Raw genomic sequence first — 6000 nt, forward strand, 5'->3', positions numbered from 1 at the left:
GAGGATCTGCAGAAATGTACACCTCAGGTGGGAGAATCTGTCCTCAACAAAACTATAATTTGGGCACTCCATAAATCTGGCCTGGGCCTCCTAAATTGCTGTTCACAGACGCTCCCAGTCTTTAGATGAGTCTTTAGATGCACAAATCTGATAGAGACAAACCTCAAATGACTTGCAGCTGTAATTGCAGTGAAAGGTGGCTCTACTAATTATTGATATAAATGTGCTGAATAATTTTTCATGTCACGCTTTTTTAAATGTTTATTTATTTAATTTTGAAAACCATGTATCATTTTCGTTCCACCTTCACAATTGTGTGCCATCACTTACATTCTCAAAAAAACACATTTAAGATTGTGGTTCTAAGGTGACAAAATGTGAAAAGTTCAAGGGGCATGGATAGTTTTGCAAGCCACTGTATATTTTGATCCCAACCTCCCAATATTTGAGTTTAATGAACTAAAAATTATTGTTTAACCTTTGGTCATTGGCAAATGAATAGTGATCACTCTGTGAGCCTAAAAGTGGGTGGTTGTTTTTAAAACCAATACTGTGATCTGCATTTTAAAGCATACTTGTGACATGAAGTGTTGCCTGTTATTCATCAACAAAAGCATTTTTTGGAGAAATTTCTGTTACCCAAGATGATTCCTGAGAGAAGCAGTAAGCAGTTATCAGAGGCAGTTGTCTGTAGTTCATTATGCAGCAGACATAAAAGAATTGCAAGAATTGAAAATATTTTAACTTGTATTCAACTAAGCATCTGTTCACTTTAGTCTAATGTTCACTAACCCTAGTCCTAATCACAAACTTTACATTGCTTGAGCTTTCTAGACAATCCTCTAGAAACTATAGCATCCTCTCCAAAAGTGAAATCAGCCAGATCACAGATACAAATGCACTTTTTATTAGGTGTGCCCTGGGAAATTATGTTTATTTTTCAAGGTGTGTCCTCTGAATATGTGGATTGTACAAAAGAGATTTCTGGAAGCTGCATGACCTCTGCTAACGTGAGGTCTTTCTGTTCTGTGCGGATCAGTGTGCACACACCCAAACGTGCACTCACACAGGAACATGGCTCAGAGCCCAAGTTTTAGTTAACTTCTTGTCCGGGTCATGCGTGTCAGAGTCTTTGGTTGGAATGCTCATCTTGAATACCAGCCAATGCACAGTTCTGACAGGAGAACTGAAAGATTACTTTGAGATGAAATTGAGAAAACAAGCATACATGAGTAAGAATGAATTGTGGAGTTTGGGAAAGTATGACCCTTTTACAACTTTCTGTTCTAGACCAGAGTTCTTCAGTCCTGGGGCCTCCTGTACTAAAACTGCGTACGTACAAAAACATTGTGTACGCCAAATTTCACGCTCATGATCAGATGCACTAAATGTGACTTGGTTGTTAGAATGAGTGTCCTGCCATCGCAGTTTTGTTTCGTACGTACATTTCGAATGTGTTTCAGCAACACTTAGAGGCGATGCTTTGAAACTAAAATGAGGGTATGCAACATTTTAGTAGGAATTCCAGTACATGAATTAGTAGGAAGTCTTAGTACATAAGGCCCCAGGTCCTGACATTCAACTGCTCAGCACATTTTAAAGAATTGTCTGCTTTAACACACAGACTGCAACTCTCAAATAGCGTGATAACAAGCTGATTATTTGAATCAGGTGTGTTGGGAGAAGGAAAAGCTGTAAATTTGCAGAGCAGGGGGTGAAATCAGTTGGCTAAATAGTGGAGTGCAAATTTGGTTAACGGAGCTGTGAACTCATGCACGTTGCATTGCTTTATTATTTATTGGTCATAATTTGTCAACCATTAGCATTTGTAAAATGGTAGGATCTCAAAAAAGACCTGAGTCTGCTGTTTGGAAGCATTTGGATTTTGAAGACAAACATATGAAGTGCCTGATTGCCCCCCATGTCACTGTGGTGGATGATGAGTCAAATGTCTCAAGAGATCAAATCTTTTCTGAATCAGTTGGTTCATTTGATTCAATCTCCCAAAAGCCACACTTTTGCCATCACTACAAAACTGTGGCACAAAAGACCAAACCCAGAGATGCTGAATGGAACATTAATGTTTTAGGATTTTGAGATCAGTTTTGATTGACAAAAATCAATGTTGCATCCAATATATTCCATGTTGTTTACCAGTAAAAACTTTGAGTTCCACAAAAAAGTTGTCGAATCAGTGTTGTTATTGGTTATCAGCTACAGCACTACCCACAAGTACATACTTTTTCTGAGTAAATACATTACATCACATTACATTACGTACATTACATTTGGCAGACGCTTTTGTCCAAAGCGACTTACAAAAGTGAAGCACAACAGTAATAGAAGTTAAAGGTAAAAACATCTTTAGATAGGGCCTAAAGGACGTCAAAGGGAAAAATGGGATAGAGGAGTAGATGAAGGGAAGAAGGAAATGAGGTAAGAAGTACAGAATACTAACCAAATTAAACCATCACACTTGATGATTAGTCTTAAAACACCTAATCAACCTTTCAATTACATCATGTTTATTGGTGCTTAATGTGTAAAAATGAATAAAGAAATGTCATTAGACAAACCATCTCTGATTCAAATACTTTACAAGAAGTGAAGCACTGGTCTCTATTATTGTACACCTATGCTGGTACAAATGAACAGGAATGAACCATTTGTTGGGGAGTGAATCTTTCATAATAACATTGTATTCATTTATATATCTTTAATATACACACATTATCATTGTCTACAATATGACATAACATCTATAAACAGAACAATGAAGCCGAAAACACAGCTACATCAAGAAAAAATAAAAAACATATAGCATTAAATTATTTTGTGTCCCCCTCTAACCTGGACCAACCCACATGGTCCACACTGGGCATGCTCCAACTCTGCTGCAACTATAAAAGCTAGCTGCTAAACATTAGCCATCCTTTGCTTTTCTTGAAGCTGAAATGCTGTAACCAGAGTAAGTATGGGTGTTAAAGTAAAGAGTTACAGAAAAAAGTCTGCTTCTGATTACCAAACTTTTAGAGTAATTGATTTGTTACATGTATCTGAAATGGAATCAGATTAACACCTAGCTTTGGCCTAGCAGCCAGACAGCCATATTTAAGTTTGAAATACAAACATGGGTTAAAAAATGCTTTGATTACATTGAAATTATATTCAACACTTTGCACTCAATTCTGTGTTTAAAATGCATGCTCTGAGATGAATGGATATTTTTAAACTGTACTTTTAATTCATTTTGTTTCTTAAAGTAGCATAGTTCCAAAAGGATTGTAACTAAGAATTCAATATGGATTAGTGAAGGGGATAATTTTAGTAGATGTCTATATGAACACTATTCCGGGTCCTAGACTTCAAATAAGCTAATCACTTTCATTGTCCAGAGTGTTTAAATTGATTGATTTTTTTTATATTGGCTTGAGGCTTTAAACATTGCTGATTTGAACCTTTTAAACAGTGATTTAAATTTCAATTCAAGTATTTTTTTTTCTCTTTCCCCAGGTCTGTCTTAATGCTGGTGGTGCTACAGACTTCTAAAACCATGTCACCATACCAGGAACTCTGCCACAGAAGTGTCCAGTCATTCCAGCCAAGTGGATGCAAATGTGATGTTTTAGAACTAACCAACTGATTAAACAAGTGGAATCTGGTATGCTGCTGGTAGTTGAGAAATAGGAACCTGTAAACCGAACTGAAGTTCATTAGTTTGTAATATAGAAAATGTTTTTTTTGTTGTTTTTTGTTTTATTAGGTTTTTAAAAATGAGATTTACTGAATGTTTGACAGTTTTGTATGTGTTCTGTGCCTTGTGTTACTTCTGTAAACGTGCAAGTTTTTAATAAAGATCATTTGGTCATTTGATTGGAATCCTGGTGTGAAACTGAATGGTCAAACTATACAAACTAGTCTCGAAGTGCTTTCATACATCTGAGTTTTGGGAAAAACACTCCTGTAAAATGAGACAAATGATGCCTTAAATTACTTTAGTGAATTGCCACCACATGCTACAATGCACCATATTGAACTGTTTGGTTTAGCAAAATTAAAAGCACTAAACATAACTCTTAAAAGAACATTGTGAAGAAACCTTGTTTTGTGACCGTTGAAGCCTTTAAATGTTTAAAAAGAAAGGATTCTGCAAACTTAAACACAATACCTCATATATACTGTGAAAGGGCTCTTGCCTTTGGTGTTGCCATAGTTTATTTGGGTATACAAGCTTAGTAAAAGTCACTCAAATATAATCCTTCAACATGAGGTGTTGCATCTTTTATACCTGGGAAATCAATGCAGTCCAGTTCTCCAAAAAAAGTGGTGGTTTCTGTGCTTGCTGAAATCTTTCACTCTACAAGCAGTGGGAAGGGTTGCTTGACTGTGTTTTAGCAGTAGTGCTCGGAGTAACAGTAGTCATGTGAGCACTTGAGGCCAAGCTTTGTTCTATGTACTGTGCTTAAAAGCGATGGAAAAAAAAGAGGCAGTGCATGTTCTGCTTCTATATTAGCCGTAGCTCTATAGTTTGTGCCCATCACATTTTTATATTCATAAATTAGTACCTGTTATATTAGCCGTAGTTCACATTAATTCTCTGTACTCTTGTTTTGTTCTGTTATTTGTTTGTTGCTTATTTGTACTGAGTGGGTCAACCCGAGTAGGATGGGTTCCTCGGACTGAGTCTTGGTTTCTTCCAAGGTTTCTTCCACTTAAAGGGAGTTTTTTCTTGCCACTGTGTCACCATAAAATTGGCATCTCTGTGGTGCTGCTCATAAGAGGCGTGGACCTGTTTTTCCTGTAAAGCTGCTTTGTGACAACCTTTGTTGTAAAAAGTGCTATAGAAATAAAATCGAATTGAATTGAATTGAATGTTCACCTTCTGCCATTCATTACATCTAAAGTGATTAATTTGCTATGATCGGTTCATGCATCATAAACCAAAAAAAAAACTACACTATCAGTTCAATAGTGTCAAGTTTTTGTTTTGTAGCTCAAAAATGACAAATATCTCTGCATTCCCAAGGGGAGAGTTTTGGCCATATGTTTACTGTAGGAATTAAATTGCACTCATCCAAAAGTTGCATCCAAGCCCATGTATCAATATGACATATGAATCACAGTAAAAAAAATCTCACTGTGGACTAGGTGGTTAAAAAAAATGTGTGGACAATTAGTAATAAAACAAACAATAGTGTGATTGCCTGCATCCACCACACTAATAAGTCAAATAATGTGTCCAGAGCATTAGCAAAAATCCATTTGTAATGAGTCACTCATTGGAACAGGATACATCTACACAGTGGGGTGATGCTTACTGGCAAGGTTCTTCTCAGTGTGAAGTAGAGGATTAGGCTTTGTTAGACTAGTATGTTGTCCAGAAAACAGCAACCAAAAACTGGTCCTCTGGAGGATTGAGTTGACTTGTATAACACTGGCATAGCCTTTCTTTTTAGAGGTGAGAATAAATCATTTCTTTGTAACAAACATCCAACATAATCAGACAAATCTAAAACAGGCATGGATTTGAGCATACGGCTGCGAATGAAATGCTTTTATATGGTGAACGTTTACCACCATCATGATTCCGATCACATTTCGTTCTTTGCTGCAAAGCAAAATTACATTGGTTCCAGAAGTCCTTGCACAGCTTGAAGGTCTTTGAGATGCATTTCAAAGAACAGTTCACAGTGGGCTCCAGTGTTTTTGTTTTAATGTTTCTTTTCTCTCAGTTTAGAATCTGAAGTGTTTTCTCCAGATGTAAAACTGTCACAACAGATGCAAACACTACAAAACAAGATAAGACCAGCTCAAAAGGATTAATTATTAAACACACCGACAGTCCAGAGGTCATCGGAAGAGTATTTAAATTAATCATGAATTGTTACCTCAGGGAAGGGCCTGAGAATGCCCACATCACTATTACAAGTTGTGCAGTTTTACCTTGAGTGAAGTTAAACACTGGCATGATGTAACTTTTTCTCCTTTTTGGAATTTGTT

At 36.6% G+C, this 6000-nt stretch overlaps 1 long non-coding RNA gene across 1 annotated transcript; it reads left to right on the forward strand.

Annotated features, from left to right (window-relative positions):
* Positions 1 to 2883: 2883 nt before the first annotated feature.
* LOC111194452 (uncharacterized) lies at positions 2884 to 3873 on the forward strand. Its single transcript, XR_002651077.2, has 2 exons — positions 2884 to 2968; positions 3514 to 3873. It is a non-coding gene; the product is annotated as an uncharacterized LOC111194452 (long non-coding RNA).
* Positions 3874 to 6000: the final 2127 nt, after the last annotated feature.

This window comes from Astyanax mexicanus, chromosome 4 (assembly GCF_023375975.1).
Source record: "Astyanax mexicanus isolate ESR-SI-001 chromosome 4, AstMex3_surface, whole genome shotgun sequence".
Taxonomy (NCBI): Eukaryota; Metazoa; Chordata; class Actinopteri; order Characiformes; family Acestrorhamphidae; genus Astyanax; species Astyanax mexicanus.